The sequence below is a fragment of the Falco naumanni genome, chromosome 7, assembly GCF_017639655.2.
Source record: "Falco naumanni isolate bFalNau1 chromosome 7, bFalNau1.pat, whole genome shotgun sequence".
Classification (NCBI taxonomy): Eukaryota; Metazoa; Chordata; class Aves; order Falconiformes; family Falconidae; genus Falco; species Falco naumanni.
The window spans coordinates 2,848,848-2,871,412 of record NC_054060.1 but is presented as its reverse complement, the minus strand read 5'-3'; the positions used below and the strand labels follow the sequence as shown (position 1 = coordinate 2,871,412).

The following is a 22,565-nucleotide window of genomic DNA, read 5'->3' as shown; positions in this document are numbered from 1 at the left end:
TTTCTACATCTGTTTGTGTCCGGCTCCCTGCTGCTGGTTTTCCTCCCTTTTCGTCTTATAGCCCATTGCTGTTTTTATTGTGCGTCGTCCCGTCCCGTGCCCCCCCCCACCTGTTTATCCAGTTTTTATATATGCCTGAATATCTGATACCCTTGATGGGAAGTGATTTATTGAGGTAAATTAGATGCACAGATAACTTTTAATAATGGAGAAGTGCAACTACTAATACCTGAACTGAAACTGTGGAAGTGAGAATTTTTATTTTATGGAACACACAAAAAACAGAGGAAGAAATGCCTGCAGGAGCAGGAGATGCAGTAACACCCTTGGTATGGGCTAGTGGAATGCCAGGTTGGTCTAAATCGGCAGAACCAGCAAAAGTTGTTCTAAAATCTGGACCTAAACCAGTAAGACAAAACCAGTATCCTATTAGGTGGGAGACTAGAAAGGGATTGGAAGAATTAAGAATGAAATTTTTGAATTACAGATTGTTGGATAGAGTGTGAATCAATATAACACCTTGATATTGCCAGCAAAAAAGCAAAATGGCAAGGAGTGTAGATTAGTTCAGGATTTAAGAGCTGTGAATCGGATTGTTCAAGATACCCACCTAGTAGTGCCTAACCCGTATAGCTTGCTGACACGCTTGAAGAGGAGGCACAAGTGGTTTACTGTACTTGATCTAAAGGATGCTTTTTTTCTGCATACCTCTAGACAAAGAGACAGGCAATATTCGCCTTTGAATGGGAAAGCCCCACCACTGGACGCAAAGCACAGCTTACCTGAACAGTGCTACTTGAAGAGTTCAAAACCAGTCCAACAAAATTTTGCAACCAGTTGGCAAAAGAGCTGGAATTATGGAAGAAGGAAAACCCCAAAGGAACAAAACTGCAGTATGTAGATGACATTTTGTTGGCTGCAGAGACCCAGGGAGAGTGCATGCAGTTTCTACATGCCTGTTGAGTTTCTTAGGACAAGGACAAGGATCGTGTATCAAAAAGCAAAGCTCAGGTGGGAAAAGAGACTGTGATTTATTTAGGTTTTGAGATTTCACAAGGACAATGGAGACCAGGAGCCAACAGGAAAGAAGCGATCTGCCAGACTCCGGGAGCAAGAACTGTACGGGAGCTCAGAGCGTGTTTGGTTATGGTTGAGTGGTGCAGACTGTAGATTCTCAACTATGGACTATTGGTAAAACCCCTTTATGAAACCTTGAAGGGGTCAAAAGAGAACCAGCTGCTATGGACCCCTGAATGCCAAATAGCCTTTAAGGGCTTAAAAAAGGCTCTGATGTCAGCATCTGCATTGAGGCTGCCCAATTTCTCTAAGCCCTTTGAGCTATTTGTATATGAGCAACACCACCTTGCCCTCGTGTGCTGACTCAAAGACTGGGAACATGGAGAAGAGCTGTGGGGTATTTCTCCAAACAATTGGACAATGTAAGTAAAGGATGGCCAGGATGTTTGTGTGCTGTAGCTGTTCTTTTAATCCAAGTTAGAAAATCAACAATAGGACAAAGAATCATGGTGTATGTTCTGCATATGGTGATTTCTGTCTTGGAGCAAAACGGGGGGGCATTGGCTGTCTCCAGGCTGCCTGCTTAAATATCTCCTGGTATCGGTTGACACCTCCTGAGGGTGGCTGGAAGCTTTCCCCTGTTGCACCAACAAAGCCAGGGAAGTCACTAAGCTATTACTCAAAGCAATAGTACCAAGGTTTGGGGTACTGATGGGAATGTCCTCTGATCCAGGCCTGCATTTTGTGGCAGATTTTGTCCAGCAGTTAAGTAAAACCCGTGGTATCAAGTGGGATTTACATACCCCATGGAGGCCTCAGTCAAGCAGGAAGGTAGAAGGAATGAATCAAACCCTGAAACAGCAGATCAGTAAAATATGTCAAGAATCTTTAAAGTGTCCATGAGTCCTCCCACTAGCCCTTTTGAGAATCAGAATACCACCAATGTCAAGGAGTAAAATTAGCCTTTAATAGGTGTTCTATAGAAATCCATACCAAGTGCCACTGATTCCAGGGGAATTACATGTAAAGGGAAAAAAGGATTTAAAGTTAAATCTGATTTCTCTAGGGAAAATCCTTGTGGCTCTCCAACAACACATTGTTTTGACAGGGCCACTCACATTGGACACTCCTATCCATCAGTATCAACCAGGAGACTATGTGTGTATAAAACCATGGAACTCCAAACTTCTGCAAGAAAAACAGAAAGGACCCTTTCAGGTACTCCTGACAACCTGCACTGCAATCAAGGTAGGAGGAATTGAATCCTGGAATTATTACACCGAAGTAAAACCAGCATCAGTGCTGCTGAGAGAAGAACCTCAGTGGAAGGACATTTCAGCAGATAAAGATCCAAAAATCAATGTGACTGTTAGTTGACAAACTGAAAGTGTTTTGGTTGGGATAGCCATGATGTTCACCAACTGCTTAGCACGTCAGGGGACTGGTCATGACAACCTTTATGAGGAAGTGAAGATATAATTAGCCAAGAAACTCAATGTAACAAATGGTTGGATGTGTTCACAGGTAATGTTAGGGGGAACAGGATTCTCCTATGACCCTGTTCCTCTGGGGCAGCCAGAGTACTCTGTCTTAATGAAGTAGGATAACTTAATGATTCTACAGCAAGAAAATATTACCAAGGTGGACTTACTAGCTTCTAATTGTACATTAGAAAAAGATAATAGTGTGATCTCAAGAGGTTGGCCTATGCAAAGATATCCCTTAAGAATAGGGGAGAGACCAAAAGCCATCAATTTAGGAAAAGCAAAAGACTGGTCGCTCTGTTGCAATATGACAAAGAATACTTCCACACCACGTTTTCAAGGCAGAAATAGTAAGTGTAGGTATTACATTTCTTCTACACAGAACGCCCCTGTACCATTCATCTTTTCAAATGGAACATCGAGCAGAACCTGATAGCTTTCAAACTCTATTTGGGGTCTGTTACAAAATAATACAATAGCTTGGGAAGGTAACTTTAATGGTACATATTGGATTTGTGGGAAAAAGGTGTATTGATGGTTGCCTGGGGGATGGTACAGGTCTTGCTTTCTAGGCTTATTGATGCCTCCATTTAGAGTATTACAGCAACTCCCAACAGGACAACCACGCTGGAGGAGAGAGGTAAATTTGAAAAACAGGCCTGTGGTATCAGAAGGGCAAAGGTTCTTCTTTACACTATGCCCTACGCGTGCAGCTGCGTCCTATGGAACTAAGATAAATCGACTCCACAGTTTGCTAGAAGAAGTAGCTACTGATACCATTAAAGTATTGAACAGTACATCGTATGAAATGGCCCAAAATAGAATGGCGAATGTACAAAATCATATGGCTGTAATTATGTGCGAGCTAGTCAAGGAGGATCTTGTGCTCTTCTAGGACAAGAATGTTGTACATCTATAAATGATGGATTTGAGACACAGCAGAAAGGGATAAACTCAATTGAGAGGGCAGTGGAGGAGTAGGAAAGGCAAAAGGAGTCCTCTTCATCGTGGTGGAGTTGGTTGACTTCATGGCTACCAAACCTGACTTAGGTAAACAAATTATTTGTAACAGTTATAGTCATGGTTGTTAAATATATTTTGTGCTATATCGTTCTTCAGTGCCTACCTTTACTCGTGTCATGTTGTACCCAGTTGTGCATACTTGAGAGTCAAAAATGTCATCAGAATTGTGCAATTTAGGTGAGACTCCCAAAGAAGTCTCAAAGGGGGAAACTATTGCAGGTTGAAGTCACTGATATGTAAATATGTGCTCAAAACTCAAAATGTTTAGCAATGCTTAAGGGATACAATAACTACTAACCTTGAGAAGGAGGGCCTGGCATGTTAGCAAGGAAGGTACGGATGGACGTATGGTCAGACGATGCAGTTGGGAAACATTCGAGTGAGGAAGTTCTGGCTGCAAGAGAAGACAAGCTGATAAGGTGCTGCAGTCCACAGAAAAGCAGCTGGAAGTAGGACAAAGGTAATTGTGGCCTGCGGGGAAAGATCTTGGGGAGGGGCTGGTGGGGTGCTGGGGAAGCATGAGAAGCTGTGATGTTGGCATTTGTGGCACAGTAGAGCTGAGAATGTGCTGGGGCATGATCCTGAAGTGCTTAAGCGTGAGGTCAGCTTTCTGCTTGTGAATGGTTCCACTGAGCTGACTAGTCTGAAACTCATAGAAACTGACTCCCCAAATTACTTGCCACATCGGTGCTATAGAAATCGAAAGAAAAAATAATGAAGCACATCTTCAAATAAAAATTCCGAGGAAGCATGTATTCAAAAAATACCTGGAAATACTTATTTAATGGGAATACATTTAAGAAGGTACTGAAAACAGTGTGCCCAGATAACCCGTTAATGGGATCTGAAGCCATTGCGTGTTGCTAACTCGCTATGTTTTCCTGTTTAGAACGCTGTTTTTCCTTCATCTCCTTCATGCTGTGTCTTTATATCCAGGATTGGGTCATCAGAAATTAAGCCCCCATCCTTCTCTGTAAGTATATGTAGATAATTCACCGGTAACAGAAACAGTTCTAGGTAGCAAAACTTCTGCCCTAGCTTGCGTGCTCAGGGGAGGAGAGCATACTCTCTTTTCATCGTGATAAGTGAGTAGTACAGCGGGACTCTGAAGGGGCCTGCTGGGGGCTCCAGCAGTTCATGGTAGTAACATGGGACAAATTATTTTTGCAATACTGAAGGGAAAGTTGGTTTACATTAGGGGTTGTGGAAATACAAGGTTCTCCAAAAAGCGTAGGTGTCAGTACACTTTGCTAATGTTAGGCGAGTTGCTTGAGACATGTGGAAAGGAAAGTTTTGATTAATGAGTTGAGAAGCTCTCTGGTTTTAAGAAAAAGAAAACCTTGATTCTTCTGATAACTGGAAAAGATTCCAGCTGGTCACAAATGCTACTGCCTATAGAATATAAGCTTTGGGAAGAGTCAGTAAAGGGAATTATGAAGAATATAAGCAGGATACTCTTCCAGATTACTAACATGCATATGTTTAGTTAATTGGAATATTGTAAGCATAAATATTTAAGCGATTTGTTAGAATTCAGTCCTTGTGTGCATATCTGCTGAGACCTGGCAACAGAGTTCTGGTGCTAATTCAGTGTGGTTTAAAAATTTGGTCTTGTCGATATTAAATCATAATGATGTGTATGTTATTCTGAGATATAAGAGGACTTTCAGATCCTAGGCTTTCTCTTTTCCTGTTGATGAAATGGTTCATCTCCTAGAGCTGTTAAATACTGCTGTTTACAGGTTTGTAGCTTTGGTCGTTCAGGCTGTGGAAGGAGAAAGGCATTCTCACTTTCCCCTAGAAGTGTGTCTGTGTATTGAAGTCCATCTGATCTTTTTATTTGTAGATTTGGATTCTAATTACATATAAATTACATATAAAGAGTTCTGGCTGTACAAATTCTTGGTTGCTAGATGTCCATCATGCTTGTATAGAAGAATGATACCCACATCAACTGAATACCTTGCTGTCTGGGAATCAAAAAGAGGTCTAGTTTTCATTCTGGAATAATAGTACCATGGGATTTCTCTTTCTGTCTCATATTGGCAGTTCTAGTTTTATTAAATCTGTTCCAGTGTTAGCCAAGAGAGAATTCCCTCATCTAATTTATGTGAAACAATATTGCTTAAGTCCAGGATGCTTGCAGAGAAATCCCAAGCTGAAAGCTTATGCCTATAAACATACTGTTTCAACCCCTCACCCTTCAAAATGGATGTTAACAACTGTATTAGTATTCTAATTCATCTCAGAGGAAGTTTTTTCTATGACACTTCAAATTCCTGCCCAAGTGGTTTTTGTTTCTGTGGTATTGGAGGAAGAGAAATAAACTGCTTGGACTGGGGAAAGAGATGCAGGAAGTTTGTCAGAAGTGCAAGCCAGCCGGATGGCTGGGTCCAGGAGGGTGAAAAGCTCTGGAAAATTAATCCAACAGCTTTCCTGGAAAGGACTGTGGCTTTTTTAGCTTGAATGTTGTATATGCTCTGAAACAGCAGTACACGTGCCGTTTTCCTTGTGTGTAAGTATGGGTTACGGAGGGTGTTGACATTGTCCTCAGAAGATTGCAGTTCTCTTAAAACACTTTACAGAAGTAAGGCATCTGCTCCTGTAGAAGAAATCTAGCTGTGTGCCAGCCTGTGGCTCTCAAGCACATGCTATGAACTTGATAATGCAGGAGGGAAAGGTGTCATTTTTTTTTCTGCTTGCTAGCATTAATAATGAGTGGCCCTGACATATGTAAATGTACAGTCAAATTCTATTTACAACCCATTATTTTCTGAAAAAGGTGAGTAAGAATTACCTTCTACCCTCACCCTATTAAAAATCTGCTAAGGGACTTCACAGGATAAGGACAGCAGGGGTAAGAGGATACAGGAATAGAACTTGCATTTATTTTTGAGGTTAATACTCACCTACTGCCAGTGCAGAAATGGTTGAGTTTTTAGCCTTATTAAGTTTGGATTCAGACCTGCAAATTCCATACGTTCTTCAAGCACTTTTGAGCAGAGAAAACAGCAAATGTGAAAATGGAGTTCCAGCTGCACCCTAGTTTCAGGACTTCAAGTTATGTGGTAAGTGTGCATTTCCAGATGCCTGAAGTACCTATCACCCAAGGAAAAGAATCCATTTTCTGCTGAGGGAAGAAGTGCCCTCTAATGATAAGTCTTTGTACCTCAGAATGAGATAAAGCCTTAGTGGGAGCCAGAGCTGGAGTGCTTCTGTCTGGAAAATTAAGTCAATTCCCTGGGTTTGTTCCAAGTAGATGGTAATTTCTTGGTTTTCTGTGGTTTTGTTAGGGTTTTTTTAAATTATTTTTCTTGTTTGTTTCATGCAGATACATTATCCTTTTCCTACTATGCTTTGAAGGCTGGTCAGGCTGGAAGCGGTATAGCAAGCACTCTTGTGTTACAAGGGGCTGCTCGCTTGACAAATAAAACATGAATTTAGTTTGCATGTCTTTGAAGCTGTCGTTCTGACGGCAAGGAACGGCTGTGATAAAGGTTTCTAGTTGGCTAAAGCTGATTCTGCCTGTTGGCTGATACGCAAAATCAGCACAGCTGACTTCATTCCTAGCTTTCTAACTAGCAGGAGCTGTGAATACGTAAATCCGTGTAACAAAAGCTTTGTTGGTATAGTTTATATAGTTTTCTTCACATAGTACTGTATCTTTGCAGCACTGATTTTCATTTGGGGAGCCTGCAACAGCTTTGCACTTGAGCAGCACTGCCAGCTCTCTGGAGTTTGAGCGTCTGCAGCATGGTGGTAGCTGTTCCACTGTGATCTTACTCCAGCCAAGGACATCCCTGCCTAACTGTGAGCCTTCACTAACTCATCAAAATAGTAGAAAATTAGCCAGCTTTTCTCTTGCTGAAAGTTTTCTGAATTTTGTGAATTGGCTGGGCTCATGTAGAGGTCTGGCAAGCACTGGGGTTCATGCGAAGTGAGCAGAAGATCAGAGAGGAGAGAAAGGGGAGCAGGAACTCCTTTCTGGAGGTATCTTCCTTGCGTTCTGGTTTACTGTTTGTGAAACTGTACACTAAGATGATGTGGGAGGACAGGCTATAGAGAGCCATCACCTTTGCAGCATCTAAAGTTGTCAGTAAATACATGAAAATCTAAATCTAGTTCCTGACTTCATGTTGTTGCCCTTATCTGTATGTTTTCCTGTCCTGCTTTTCTGTCCCTCTCTTTCCCTCTTCATTTGTGCTAAGCTGTTGCAGCTTAAAAGCAGCTACAATTGACTAAGTGCCTCTGCTGACAAAGAATTTTCCTATAAAGTTTTTTTTCCTCGGCAAATGTCACTGGGGGGAGTAGTGAATTTGGAAGAGGTCCACAACTACTGCAACTGAAGTGTTTAGAAAAGGCAAAACTATGGAAATAAGTGTTTTATATTATCTTGTTTTCTTTGAAATGGGGGCAACAACTCAATCCAGCAACAGTGCCATTCCCTCTGGTACCAGTTTCCAGCTAGATGCTGACAAAACAAACTGAAGGTATAAAATCAAGACTGCTTAATTGGGGGTGGGAGGGGAAGAGGGGCAAGGGGCAAGATCATGTTACTGATAAAAGAAAATGCACAAAATAACGAATGCTGTCTGGCTTTTTACCTTGGGGTATGTGTTCAACTGCAGAAAGAATGTTTATGGAAGAATATGTTGTGCTGTTTAAGCATGCTTCAAAGAACATATCGTTTCTTACCTTGTAGAAATTCCTCCTAATGGAATTCACTGCCAAGCGTCTTAGGCTCTTTTTCTTTTCATTTTTTTTTTTTTTTTTTTTTTTTTTTAAGACCATAAGTCAGTAGAACTGATGTATATTACCCATGGGCCAGTTTGTACAGGGATAGCTTAATCTGGGCACGTCCTTACCTTGAATTGAAAGTCTGTTGTATTTAATGGGGTGTTAACTCAGTTTATTCTCTGGGATTTCTGCAGTAATTTTATTGCCTGCAAAAGAAGCAATTTGAAGCCAGATGAAGTGTAGGTATACTCTGTAACATACCTGCTGAGCTTGGCAATGATGCTTGGACATGCTTGCCTTATTTTGCTGTTTATATATTTTCTCATCGCACCTTTTGCATCTCTCTTCCTGGTAGTCCTGCTTTGAGTTTGAGGATTGTCTGCCCTCTTTCAGGAAACAGATCTATATGTACTGCGCTTGGTCTGTTTCCAAATCTGGTAGCCCACCTTGGGCTAACGCAGCCTTTTCATTTCTGCAGGTTGTCATGGACATAACCGCAGGCAGAATTTGGTCTCTACATCTTCCTCAATATATCCCAACTCTGACTTAATCTTTGTTCCTTCTCACCTTCAGTCCTGGCCTCCCCTGTGACTCTTTGCTGCTGGATTTTGCTCTTTGGCTTGTATGGAGTCATTCATTTGGTGTTTTCTCTATCTTTCTGAATCCTTTTGATGTTGTATAACTTCCTCTTTTCATGTCAGTGACTGCAGAAGGAATTCCATAATCCTCTTTAGAAAGTAACTGTTACACAGGTGCAATGTTGCTTTGGTACCAACCAGCAATACTCAGTGTTACATGGTATTTCATGGACAAGTGCTGTCTAGGCATTCAGTTTTTAGTTAAACTGTGCTGTAGACTAGTATCTACCAAGGCTTATCACACTCTTTGCTTTTCCTGTCTTGTTTTGTCCTGATTCAGTCCTATACAACAAGAAGAGATTGTGCCAAATATGCTTGTCGGTACTGCCAAGAATAAGAATAATGGTGGATTCTGAAGTCAGTTTTTGCTAATAAGGCTGTTCGGTAGTTGAGTTCAATGGTGTAGCAGAACCTACAGTGAATTACAAGCCGAAGACGATAATGTTAAAGAAATGGGTTCTTCTAATACTGAAGCACTGGTAGGACAAAGACAGAGGGGGAAATCAAAGACAAAGAACAAAAAGTTCAAGTTGACTAACCGTGCAGTGTGACACTTTTATAAAGACTTTTTTCAGATGCAGCTGGTCTGCAAGGGAGAATGGCGTAGGTCAGCATCCATGCCTTAGGGCACAAAGCTGAATTGTTTAGTCCTCTTACATACGTGGTCTTACTTCATGGTAAGAGTACAGACAACAGTTTCATGAACATTAAAAACCATTTGGATGTTGCTAAATTACTAGGTGTATGTGTTCAGTATGAACGAGACACACAATGTCACTTCTGTTGAACTAGCCTGAATACATTCTGTGGCATTTATGCTGGTTATAGAAGACAGACAGCACTAACTTCATCAGAAACTCTTCTGGAGCACAACTCTTAAGAAGTATCAGGTCGGTTTGTCTCAGTTCAGTTGTCGTGTGGTTTTGACATTTTTGATCTAGTAGTAGATACTTCACAACTAGATCAACTGTTTTGTAGAGCCAAAGCTTCAGAAGAAAGTTTGGGCCCCCTTGAAATTAATGAAAATTTAGTCACTGAATTTGCTGGAGCCAGGATTTCATCTGTAGTCTTGCAACTGGCTCTGCAGCTTTTCCTAGGCTCATCCAGTATCCCCAGTCCTGCAATACAGCTTCACAGGCGAATCTGCATGGTGCTTCTCTGAAGAAAAATCAAAGGGGAACTCCTGCCATGCATTACAAGACTGAAAACTGAATACATTTCTTCAGCTAAAATATCAGAGCTCGTTCACATATAATGGGGTCACTGTTTCTCTGCTGATGTTCTCATGTTATTGATACTTAACTAGCTGGGTCCCAATTTGGCTATAAAATATCAGCACTTTAAAAACCTAGCAATGAGAGTTTCAGATCACAGAAATGTCAGTCCTGTCACTTAGAAACACTTGTTGCTTTTCATCACTGCTGCTACTTTTTGTTAATGATAGGAAATTTCAAGTTGATTCTGAAGTTCTCTAATAGTAAATTGCCTGAATCCACTATTTCCCTATCCAGAGCCAAGGCTTTTTCACATCACAGGGTATCTGTTGAGAGGAAGGTGTCCTTGGGGTGGGGTGGAGGGACGGAGCCTGGATCCAGATAATTGAAGTTCAGTTCCCAGGCTCTGAGATAGACTTTCTCTGTGTGACACATACTATTTCTGTCTTGTGGTCTGGTCAATGTCCTAGTGAAAGGTACTCGGGTACTTTAGTGATGAGGATGATAAAAGAACTGATGTAGACAGAATTCTTGGGCAGGTCATTTGTTTTTCTCTGCTTCAGTTCTTCATTGTGCAAGTGAAACAAGTAAACATCATCCATTTAGACTGAGAGAAAAGATTGCCTGAAAAAAAATGGCTGTGTCTTGTCTATGTGTCAGCAGTGTCCAGGAAACACCACTGTGATCTGAATAGGAATCTATAGGCATTGTTCTGTTAAATTATTTACCTCCAGTGATAGTTTCGGATATGGTTACAAAGATTAGGGATTGGAAATAGTAATTTCTTGTTGGCTTTGTAATTATTTTTAATTAGTATTTAAGGTAGACTTGTGATATTTCTATATCATAAAAATGATCTGATATATCGTAATCCAATCTATATCATATCCGATCTATATCATAAAATGATTTGATATTAAAATCAATTTCCATACAGTCTTTTGTAATCTAACTGTATCAGTTTAGAAACTGATTTTTAAGTGTACTAATGAGCCCTGTCTGGGTTCAGTGTCTACAGAGACTGCATAGTATATAACACCATCACAAAAAATTTGTTTCTGAAGATCCTAAATTCACCACTCTCCACAATCTAGATCTTCTTTTCGCTGGAGTACTTGAGTCTCTTCTGAATTTCAGTCTTGCTCCCCACTCAGATCAGGGTGAAGTGCGTTTTTTAAGATTTAAAACAAATGACAGGCTGCTGCAAGGGGTTTAACGGCGGAGGGATGGATGCCGAGTACTGTTTCAGCTAAGGAAAGAGTGGTACTGCCAGGAAACTTGCGCTGTGATTAGGAGCTGGTCGTCATGCTGGGAGGATGGAGCTCTGTACAGAATAAAAGTAGTCAGTCAAAATGGCCTTTTCCCACCTTTTCCTTTCGACACAAGGAGGAAGTCACAGGTGAGAAATCTTGTTTTGTTAACCTGGTCTGAGGTTGGGAGAAGAGGAGAGAACAGGATAAAACAGATCAGATTTAGGCTTCAGTGGTAGATCTAGAGCTGGCTCAGTTCCTGCCCGTGAGGGGAAGGTTTCTGTCAGGTCCAGATCTCCCAGGAGATGTTGTTTGAGCTTCTGTGATGAGAAGGTTCAGAGCTAGTGTCAGCCTGGACGGTTTACTAGTTTAAATGTCTGGTTTTGGGAGGTATGTTCTCAAGCAAAGGCTTCTAAATATAAAATAGTCTTGTGAAGTTTTCATCCTATGAATATTCACTTGTTGGATTTACATTTTGTTTTTCATCTCTGAGCTTCTAGAACAGAGCCTTACAGAGAGGACAACCTTCCCATCTGTCTGAATAAGCTCTCTGACGGGAGAATTTTGCAAAACCAGTATGTTGTTGTTTAGTATATCTGTACCCTTCAGTTAATTTCTTTCAGAACACTTTGAAGACCCAGCCATTGTCACATGCAGGCTCTAATAATCTGGGACTTGAGCAGAATTTTGATCTCCTGTGCACCCTTGAATGTGTTGACTGAAGTGGTGGAGGTGCAGGTGGAACTGATGATACAATTTTGCCTTGAGAGACTAAGGTTATTTGGGTAGCTGTTCTCAGTACGGGAAATTCTTGATGAACTTGGGAGAGAGCAAACACATCTGTCACATGCTTGTTAGGCATCTGGAGCGGATGCTTTGGAACTACAGGGAGGACCATCTGTTTGGCTGGAGGATTATCATTAGAGCTTACAGAGATACCTGCCTTCTCTGTCTAGGTGTGCTCACCGTGGTTCCTGACCTCTTCTGAGAGCAGTAGCTATTGCTGTCAGTCCTCTGCTTTCATATGCACTGCAATCATTCGAAAAAGAATGAAATACATAAATAAGGGTATGCATTCTTCACAACCCCCCTCACAATACTCTTGGATGCTTGATTGCTTCTAGGCAGAGGGATTTGTTATACCATTCTCATTTACTTCCTTTTTCTAGCCATGTATCAAGTTTTTTCCTAATCCAGCTTCATATGGTGGCTAATGGAACAGAATTGATGCAATTGCTCCAAAAAAAGGCTTTCAGCCAGTAGATTCTAATTAAAGCAACCTTCTTTTTTTTTTTTTTTTTTCAGAAGAGGGAAAAAAAATCCTTCAAAGAGCTGACTTTCTTTATATCAGATGAGTGTATATGCAATAATTTGCCAGCCTGATGGAGACAGAAGTTGAAATATGCTTGGAGCAGGTATATTCAACCATATGTAAGTGCTGGCACTACCTGGAGCTTATTTCTCCCACAAGGTGATATTTCTACCGTGTAATCTTGTTGTTTCCTGCTGTAGGCATTATTAGGGAGAATGTGTCAGAAAAATTGTCAAAATGGCTTTCTGTCAGAAGATTCCGTTTTAGTTATGCCCGTGGGAAAAAATGCATAAATTTCGTTGAAAATTCATAGTTCTTGGGTTCGACCAGTTTGAGTTTCAGGGGCAAGTCCATATGCCCAACTGCAGAGGCACTTGCATTTAAAATTCCTACCCTCAGGTTCTCCAGGGAGATGGTTTCTTTGATCTTACCCGCTTCTTCCATGTGCTTAGTTGCCTAAGCAGAGATGGAGGAGGGGAGCTTTTCCTAGCAGAGCTCTGCTTCCAGGAAAAAAAAAACAACAGCCTACCACACCTATAACAATTATTATTAAAAATAACGAATTAATTTCACTTGTGTGGTAGGTTCTCACTGACCAAAGCTAGGTGCCACCATGAAAACATTGGGAAGGGGTCTGGGCTGTAGTTAAGGAGCTGTGCTGCCATGATGTGACACGGATTGCTCATGGTGCTGGCTGGGTCTAACCTGGTGGTGGTGGGAATTACCTTATCTCTAAACCCCATCTCCCTTCCAAATCCGCCTGTAGTGTCAGACTGAGAAATCAGTGCTTAGGAGAACAAAGAATCATTACAAATGCAGCTCCTACTCCAAGTGCCAGGAGCATATATTTTTTTTTTAAACTTCCTTCTGTATTAGTGAATCTACTTAACAAGCCTTACCGAGGTAACTCATTGCCTGACCCACAGCCATCCCCAGGAGGAGAGGGGGGCGGAATGAATGAATTGCAGCTAATACTAGCCTCAAGACCTGGTGAAAAGACATGGTGGATAAGTGTGCAGGAGGCTTGATACATGAGAATCTCTGATTTTCTTCCCTCTCTAGCTGTCCCTGTGCTTCAGTACGGCTTTGTAATTACTTTCCTTTACTCACCTAAAGACTTTTACTCCCCACTTGGAGCATTTAGGCTGTCTATTCATGGGGAACCATTCCCTAGCACTCCCTACAGAGCCCAGTAAATTATATTCCTGAAAATCCTTCCTATCCAACATTCTGTAGTTTAAAAAAAACACACAACCCTTTCTCTGTCTCTCCTTTTCCTCCTGATCCCTTGCACCTGAGCTGGCTGTATCTGTGAAGCTCCAAAGCCTGTAAGTGATGCTGTTTGCCTCTGAGTCAGAGAGGCTTTTAAATCTGGGTGTAAAATGAGACTCCTACAGCAGTAAACAGAGCGATCATATACCTCCTTTGAAGTTACCATTTAAATAACCTCCAGGGCTTTACTAATGCGGGAAGCAAGCAAGAGGAAATAATTCCCTTCTTCTCCCCCCTCCTGCTCCCCTCGCCAAAGCAGGGAAAATGAAAATGAATTCCCTGGCAGAGGAGGCACTCTGGTTTTTAAGGGATTGCACAAGAGATGAACAGCTCTCACTTGCAGTTTAGTTAATGAGTCAGCACATACTCATTCATGGACACAATTTATTAACCCATAAACACTGCAGATGATGGTGTTATCACTGTGATAAAGTAATTTTAATTTGCTGTATAATTTATAAGGTAGCTGCTGCATCAGAGGGAAGCCTGTGTCTGCTCCTGTGTCCAGGTCCTGTCTTGATGCTAGGGAGGGAAGGGAAGATCAGGGAAACAAAAAGGAGGGGTCTGGCTGCAGACCATGTTTTGCTGGTTTCCCACCCCTGTGGTTCCTGGTGCTGCTAATTCATGAAAAGGTGGATGTGTGTTCTCAGGCCTCCAGCTCTGAATTGATGCTTGGATTTTTCCTGAAGGCAGGCAGACACATAGCAAGAGCACAAGTGAGCATGCATGACGTCTGACAGCACTGGAGGCAAGTTCAATGATGTGCTGGAATGGGAGGTCGTCCTGTGCTGAATGGGATGCCGTAGTGTTGGATGGCAGCATTACAGCCTCTTGAGGTTATAGTAGGGTCTCCTCTGTGGGCTGGTGGCATATGGCTACCAACTGTGAGCATAGTATAGCCTTCTGAGACGTTCCAAGTTAGTGTGTGCTGCAGTGATATCATGGAACAGCTTTCTAGTGAAGCAGCAGTTTACCTGGTCCTGGAGGGACTGGGAACTGAGGAACCTGGAGAAGTAGCACTCTTACTTGCTTGGATATTACTTGTTTGCCAGGTAGGTTAACTAGTCAATACCTGAATGAGTTCATTCCTTTGTTAAGTGATTTATTAAATAGTAAGATTTGTTCAAATTCTTAAATAGGCTTTATTAGTGCAGCTTATTAACTGGAGAATGCCCTAAAGACAGCTTAAGTCTGAAGCTTACCAAGCTGTCTGAGGTCAGTTTCTTCTGGGATCAAAGACGCAATGCTCATGGATTCCTGCGTTTTCAGATTGCTCTTAATCAAGTGTTTGGGGCTTATCTTTCATAAGGAGAAGTATGTGGTTGCTGAACATGTTACTAGCCAGTCCTTGACCTAACTGGAAACGTGGGGAGTTTCCAAGGTGATTATACCTAGACATACACTAATCATAATTTGCTTCTTAATCTAGAAGTATCTGCCTCTATGTCTGTGTTTATGTCAAGTTGCTGAACAGCTTGATTAGGGGCTTCGAATAAACTCTGTAATTATGCCATAGATATTCCTGATGCATATGCTATTTTCATTAAGTTATCACCACCCATTGTTGTAGTGGAATAACACTTAACAGGCTGCTGTTAGAACCGGAACTCTGTTGTGCTAGTTGTTGTATGGCCATGTAGCAAGCTGCAACCTGTCCTGGAGAGGTTACAGCTTTACTGTACTGTAGTACAGTGGCTCGTTGTAACACCCTTACAGGCATTAGTGCCCAAAGTAGTTTCATGGTGGAAATAGCCAAGCAGACCTCTTAACCTGTGAAGGCAGCAGTGTTCCTGAATTTACCTTTGTCCGTATTCTTCCAGCATTATCAGTGCTGAGGCTTGTTAGACAGAATTTTAGGAAATGATAGCTTCAAGCATGCTTGGAACCAGCCACTTCTTTCTCAGTGAGTCCTCCTGATCGTCAAAGAGTAGAACCAGGCCATCCTCTTTCACATCAGCAGCATGGGCTTCTGTTTTGTCAAGTGCATTTTATTGCAAGCTGAATTCTTTCCCAGCTTTTTGCACTTCGACAGATTCCCTTGACCTTGCGCCAATCGATGATGAATTGTTCAAGTTCCCGTCGAAAACACTGCAGAAGCCAGCGGAATGCCAGCCTTACTTTGTAGTACATTAAGTCAAAATATTTTAAGCCTAGGACTGTTGGGTACGATTCTATTTCAATCTGCTCCTTTAGATTAAAAAGCTGCTAAAAGCTTCAGCTTGTCTTGATGCATCTGCTGCTTCATGACCAATGAGTGGCATGTCCAGGACTGGAGGCTGTGGGTAGGAGGATGATACTTTGTGATAAATGTATCTGATGGCGCTTTGTGTTAAGAAAGGTTTTTTAAAAGCCTTCTACAGCAAATGATCAATCTGTTGGAGAGACTGCTGAAATAGCATCTAGCACTCCTTTGACTTTGAGGAACAAATAAAATCTAAAAAGACCATAGACCTCTAACATATGCAGAGTCACTTTTTGCTTATGCCTCTTTCTTGCCTTCCCCTCTGCTGTGCTGTTACTGTGTTAGATTTGCTATAACTGCAGAATTATCATTCTGTAATACGTTATGTATCAGATCTGTTATTAATTCTGTAGCACTTCTTACGGTTTTGTGGCTATATGATTAAATCTGCTAAAGCATTTATACAAAAAACTATAAAATAACAGATTATTGTTATTTTTCATCTGCCCTGCATTCAATTTTCAGTGTCAAAGGTTCAATGAGCCAGATTCTGTGGTGATGGGAATCAATGGTGGTAGAGTTAATCGATTTGAATTTAGTGGTATGAGAATATGAGAGTTTCCTGAATAAACTGGAAGGCTGGAAACATGCTCAAAGACATAGTTGGTAGAATCAGTCTGTAAAAACTTGGAAATTATGAAAAAGCATAAATATCAGGCTTCTTGCTGTCAGACTACTGTCATCTGTCGCAGCAGCAGTGGTTGGAGAGGTGTAGAGGCTACAAAAGGCAACTCAGAATTCTGGAAATGGCTGGTGGAATTTAGAACTGGTTTTAGCTCGTGTGAAATTTTGGGACTGAGGCCAAGCAGTGCTTCTGGAATTTGAGGCTGACCCGTGGCTAGAATTAAAGGGCTTGAATTTGGTTTAGTTTAAATCTGAGGCTGAACTTAGTTGACATCTGCTGGTTGGGATTCTGGGAAATCACAGGAAGCTTCACTGACTGACATGAAATTGTTTTCAAATACTGGTGAGAAATGGAATACATTTGAGTCATGTTCCAACAATAAAACGAGAACCCAAACTCTCCGATGCTTGGGTCTGACCTCAACACCCTCATTTCTTCTGTGTTCTGGAACCTGGGAGGGGGTGGGCAGGGACAGAGAAGAGAAAAAGATGTCTGGTAAATAGAAATTCAATTGGTTTAATATACAGACTATTTTTCTGCGGTCTGACTGGAGCCTCTTATTAACAATCTGATGGCACTTCTAAACGGGGAGAGCGGCTCCCTTGGTGGGGGCAATCTCCAATCATACGCCAACATTGCTTTTGACATATTTATGACTCCAATAAAATCTCCCATCTGGTATATTTTAAAATAAAATTGAAAATTTATCACTTTCCTTTAGTTGGTTTGTCGTTCTCCCTGAGAGAAGATAGCCAGGCTGCGATTATTGCATCGGCAGCCTGTCAGCTGAGGTTAGGCTGAGGTGTGATTTAAATTTCAATACTTTCCACATTACAGCTGTCTGGGGTGGGAAATTACAAGGAGAAAAGCAGAGAGTCTGTTATTTTTATTCATTAGTCTCTCCTGATTTGTTTTGTTTTTCTTTTGCTTAGCTCTGCTCACCATGTTGGGCACCTGGGGAAAAAAGATACTCCCCGGTTTTCTAGATTTCCACAACCTTTGTTTGGTCAGAGGCGCTTGGGAGGGGGTGCTGTGGGACCTGAGTGCTGTCTCCCCTTTTCTCTGCCACTGGGCTGGGCTGTCACGGCAGGAGGAGACCCTTCTCCATACCTGGTACTGTGCAGGTTTATAGAGCCTGTCCTGAAAGGACTGTAACTTCTGGCAGGGTGGTGCTAAAGGAGCAGTGTCGCTTCAGATTTCCCTGAGGGACCGAGGGAGAGAGATGTGAATGGCATTTCGTGTCATGTAACATGGGCAGCTGTATCTAAGTAAGTCTAGATTTCATCGTGGCAGAGAGAAATACGCATTTCTGGAAGCAGGAGCAAACACGCTGTGGGTGTGCCTGGCTCTTTGTAAGCCTTTATGATGACTTTGGGTCAGGCACTTTTAAACAGTCTGCAACAGATGAAATGAATCACCTGGCACAGGATTTATTTGTGTGTCCGTAGCTGAAGTGGGTCTGGAATGGGAAGCAGCTGAAGCTGAGCCTGGTGCTAGAGCTGTGTGCCAGAGCCTGGCCAGCAGCGGGTCCCCGGGCTTTCACCGTTAGCCTGTAGTGTAGTAGCCTAACTACTAGTTAGGGCAGAAACTGCGCAATAAGTAAATAACTGTGTGAATAAGGTGCTGCCTCACAAAACTGTGTGCAAATTTTTCTGAAGTGGAAGACTGTCTCTAGGCCTTATGGTGCCCAGGCATGCAGCAGTGCATTCTGCCTCGTGCTTTTGATTAGTATTGGAGTCCTGGCTGGGCTGGTGTTGCCCACTGAAGCGTTTCATTAGGTGCATTTGTTTCTGTTTAGATACTTGATCATCTGACTGTAAAATTATCAGAGGCTTTGTCTGGGCAGTATAGGGGAGTTAAATGCCTTTCTCCTCTACCTCCTGCAGTTGCTTCATTGCTCAGATAGTGACTCGAGCTACAGCTGAACTTGTGACTGATGTGCTCTGCTGTAGTTGTCCAGGTGGTGAGACTGGAGGGCACAGGGGTGGTTAGGGTGCCCGTGTGAAGGTTGCAGTAGTTCACTCCCCCATAAGCTGGAATCCTCAGTCCCTGAGTCAGGGGAAAGAATGGGAGAATTGCAAATGCACCTCCAAATGGTCTCTTGGCTGGTGCAGCAGTGTGGCCGTCCTGACATGGGAGCTTATGTAGGTGTGGGCTAGCTCTGGGGATTTACATCCAGCAATGCAGGTGCTTACTCTGGGAGAAGATTAAATTATGCGCATGGTTTATGAACTACAGGTATCAAACCTACCCGGGGGGCTAGTGGTGACCTCAGGCCCACTGTGCTGTGTGCTGTGGTGTTCTCCGAACTACAGGGTAAGATGCAACCCCTGGTGCATTAGGCTTATGAAATGCGGCATTCATTTAAGATACATGATTTTCTATGGAGTGCATATAAAACTTCTATGCATGAGTTGTATTCGGGTTTTTGTGCAGTGTGTTTCTCATTTCTGCAGGGTGCATTTTGGGCTCCTTATGTGCAATGGGTGTTTGTTCTTCTGATACATATTTGTGCAGGTGAACATATGGTTAAGGATCTGCCTGTGTGCATTTGAGCACAACGTTATTGTATGGGTAAGTCTTTTGGGAATACTGTGTTTGCTTATGGTGGTGTGCTTTCACCAGTGTACATTTTGTACACATGCAGTGTATATGTGTGTCATTCCATTTGATTGTTCTGTTTTCCTGTTTTCTGGACTGAAAAATTAAGGGTGGTTTTTTGAGCGCATCAGATGCATTATTTCCTTCCACAGCAATTGTACGTTTGCTAACATCAATTTTATTCTAAATGGCTATGCAGGTGCAGTTCTTGATTTGGTAGACCTAGATCTTCGTTACATAGAATGAATGCCTGTGTTCTTTGCATGCTCAACGTATGTATACTCCCTCAGTACGCATGCCCTTGTCTATAGAAACAAGATGTACTTCGCACTGAAAACAACCTGTACCTACCTTATGTGCTGTGTGTGTTTGCAAGGGTGGGGTTTACAGCATGTGTGCACAGCATGTAGTAAAAGTGAGGTTTATATCTAAAAAGTGTGGTTTATGTCTAAAAAGCAGTGTGCTCAGTTTTATATGTGTGCAGTGTAAGCACGTATTTTCCTGCATTTGCTGGCAGAGTTACAGAAGCGTTGAGTCTTCATATTGTTAAAATAACAGAAGAGTTGTCCACATATTTTCTGCTTCTTAAAAACGTTTCCAGCTTCCATGGTTTAGTCTGTCCAAGTGATATATGTCAAAACATCAGGAAGGATATTTAAGTAGTTATGTCAGTGGAATGGAACAAAGTTATGAGTTAATGCTTTTCTGATGCTATATAAAAGGGAGAATGGTGAAGAAGAGCCACAAGTGAAATAGAAAATGAACAAGATCAACCAAGATAAAGTCAGGAGGTTTGTTGTTAAATTGGACACATCTACAGCAAAAGAATTCACGTGACTGTATTTCTGTTTTATGCCATCCTATGATCATACCGTCCTGTCCCAGATCTCACACCCTCTAGGGTCGGTCCCCGTGAACCAGGAAGGATGATGCAGCCCTCCTGACCTTGTTGCTTCCCCTTGGCTGTCCTGTTCAGGTGCTTTGAAACTAAGTCAAGGCTTCATTATCCCACCATTTCTTTTCAATGACATTTTAAAAGACCTGACACAGAGTAGGAATGATTGAAGCGCCTGCTGCTTTTCTCTGTAATTATTCAGTTTCCTTGTTGGGACTGAAATTATTGCCCTGTGAGAGTGCGATGTCCCTGTTACCATGTAAGAACTAGCCAAGCACAAACCTGCCTGGCTGCAGCTAGCACCATTCCACATGTTCAGGTATAAAAATGATTTTCCTTGGCTGCTGGGCTGTACTGTGGAGTATGTGACCCAGACTAGAGTGCTGGAGCTGGAGGGAAGGCGGTGTGTGGCTGGAGGGAGGGCAGCATGCTTTGGCAAGGCTGGGAAGAGGAGAGAGGAGGAGCACAGTGAAAGGAGATGGGCAGAGAGTGGGGATGGCAGGAGGCAGGGAATGCTGAATGTTGGGACAGTGCCCTAAAGACAAGGATAGGAGGGACGCAGCACAGCTTTGGGAACAGGGAACGGTGAGGGGAGGGCTGGCACACCTGTGAGTGCCCTGTCGGGATGGCTGGGCAGTGTTGGACCAGGCTTGGGGATGTCTCCAACCTGCAGGGTCAGTGCACCAAGCTGAGCAGCAAAGAAGCTCCATGCACAGTCGGGGGGGAGGTGGTGGCATGATAGCAGACTGCTAGGAGATGATAACAAGCGGCTTATCTCCTCTTCTTTGTGTGTGTCTCTTAATGGTAACAGTAGTACAGGGAAACAAGGGAATATGGTAATTAGTCTTCAGACTGCCTTTGCTATGGGTTGCCCAGCTGAAGGCCTTGCCTGTAGCCTGTGGTAGGAGTAGGAGAACAGAGCCAGGAGGATGAAGGAACAAATACAGAAAAATGAAGAATGGGTTGAAGTCAGAGGAATAAAGTGATGGTTGCAGGAAAGTCTCAATTATGGAGTGCCTTCTGCAGTGCTTGCTTTTTAGAAGCTGTTCGAGGAGTGTGTGCAGCCCTTGCCAAGGGAAACTAGATCTGGAGAGATGAGGAAACACAAAAATATAGGAACAGTTGAAGCTTTTTCAGCCTTTTAACAAAAGGCAGGAGTGTGCCAGGCTGGTATGAGACACCAGAGGGAGCTGACGGGGATAGTCCTGTAGGTATTTGTTGGCCAGCTGCTATTTTGTCTTCGGATCCTGAAGAGTCAACAACTAACTAGCACTGAGGCTCAAGGACTGTCCCTCTGCAGTCTGAGTTCCCCACCTCCACCTGGACTGTCAATTCACCTCCAGGATGGATGCTGGTGTGCTAGGGGATGTGCAAGGAGAGAGAAGGAGGGATTAGGCTGAAGATGCAGTAAGTGACTTTCACACTCGGAGGACTCGGAGGCTCTCTGTGATGTGGAAGGAGGCACAAAGAGATTCCGTGTAGCCTCTGGGGTGTGTGGGTACACCGTGTCTCAGCTATGGGGTTTTCATGGAGCTCGGCTCGCATCCCAGCTGCCCGACCTTTGCTTCCTGCTTTCCTCGGCAGCATGTGCTGCCTCTCCCCTGCCCCCTCTCCCTCCAGTTCCTTGCCACAGGCTTACAAATCCTGGGACCCCTGCTGCTGGAATGGCATTTTGGCCTAGCTGGGACTGTTCACAAGCACAGAACTTTGATGCTGTCTCCAAAGCCTCAGGAGAGCTGAGAAGGGTTATTTTTCACGTGATGCCTTTGGAGAATGCTGTGGGAAGAGGTCAGGGGAAGAGAAGGGGAACGAGTAGGTCACATACACATCGGTTTAGGGCACCACAACAACATTTTCTTTTAAGATCTCGGAGCCTGCTTTGTAAAAATAAGCCCCTCTCACTGAGCTGCCTGGGAAAGAGCAGGGGCCGGCCTGCTGCCAGCGGGTGTGCTTCGCGTGCCTCTGGGCTTGTTCGCTTGCCTTGGCATTTGCTGTGTCTCGGTGTCCCTGTGAACCAGACAGATCCCTCAAACAGTGCGCAGCATTTTAAAAAGCCTCTTTGCTTACTGCTTTGACCTTTGTAATACAAGGAGAAATTCTGTAAGAGCAGGGGCTCGCCACCTGCACCTGACACAGCTGGCTGGCTTTTAGCGGGGTCTGGGAGCAGCGCTGCAGGATTCCGTAGTCCATCTCTATGGCACCGTGCTGGGTCTGTGGGCAGAAAGCTCAGTCCTGAACAGCTATTTGACCTTTGG

General features: G+C 42.9%; 1 protein-coding gene across 4 annotated transcripts in view; it reads left to right on the top strand.

Annotated features, from left to right (window-relative positions):
- IQGAP1 (IQ motif containing GTPase activating protein 1) overlaps positions 1-3,611 on the top strand; it is an 80,259-nt gene extending 76,648 nt beyond the window's left edge. For 3 of the 4 annotated variants that reach the window (XM_040602023.1, XM_040602021.1, XM_040602024.1), the window contains one exon: positions 715-3,611. The gene's annotated coding sequence lies outside the window, so the exon portion shown is untranslated. The remainder of the gene's footprint in view (positions 1-714) is intronic. The other variant, XM_040602022.1, reaches the window with a different exon arrangement.
- The last annotated feature ends 18,954 nt before the right edge of the window (positions 3,612-22,565 follow it).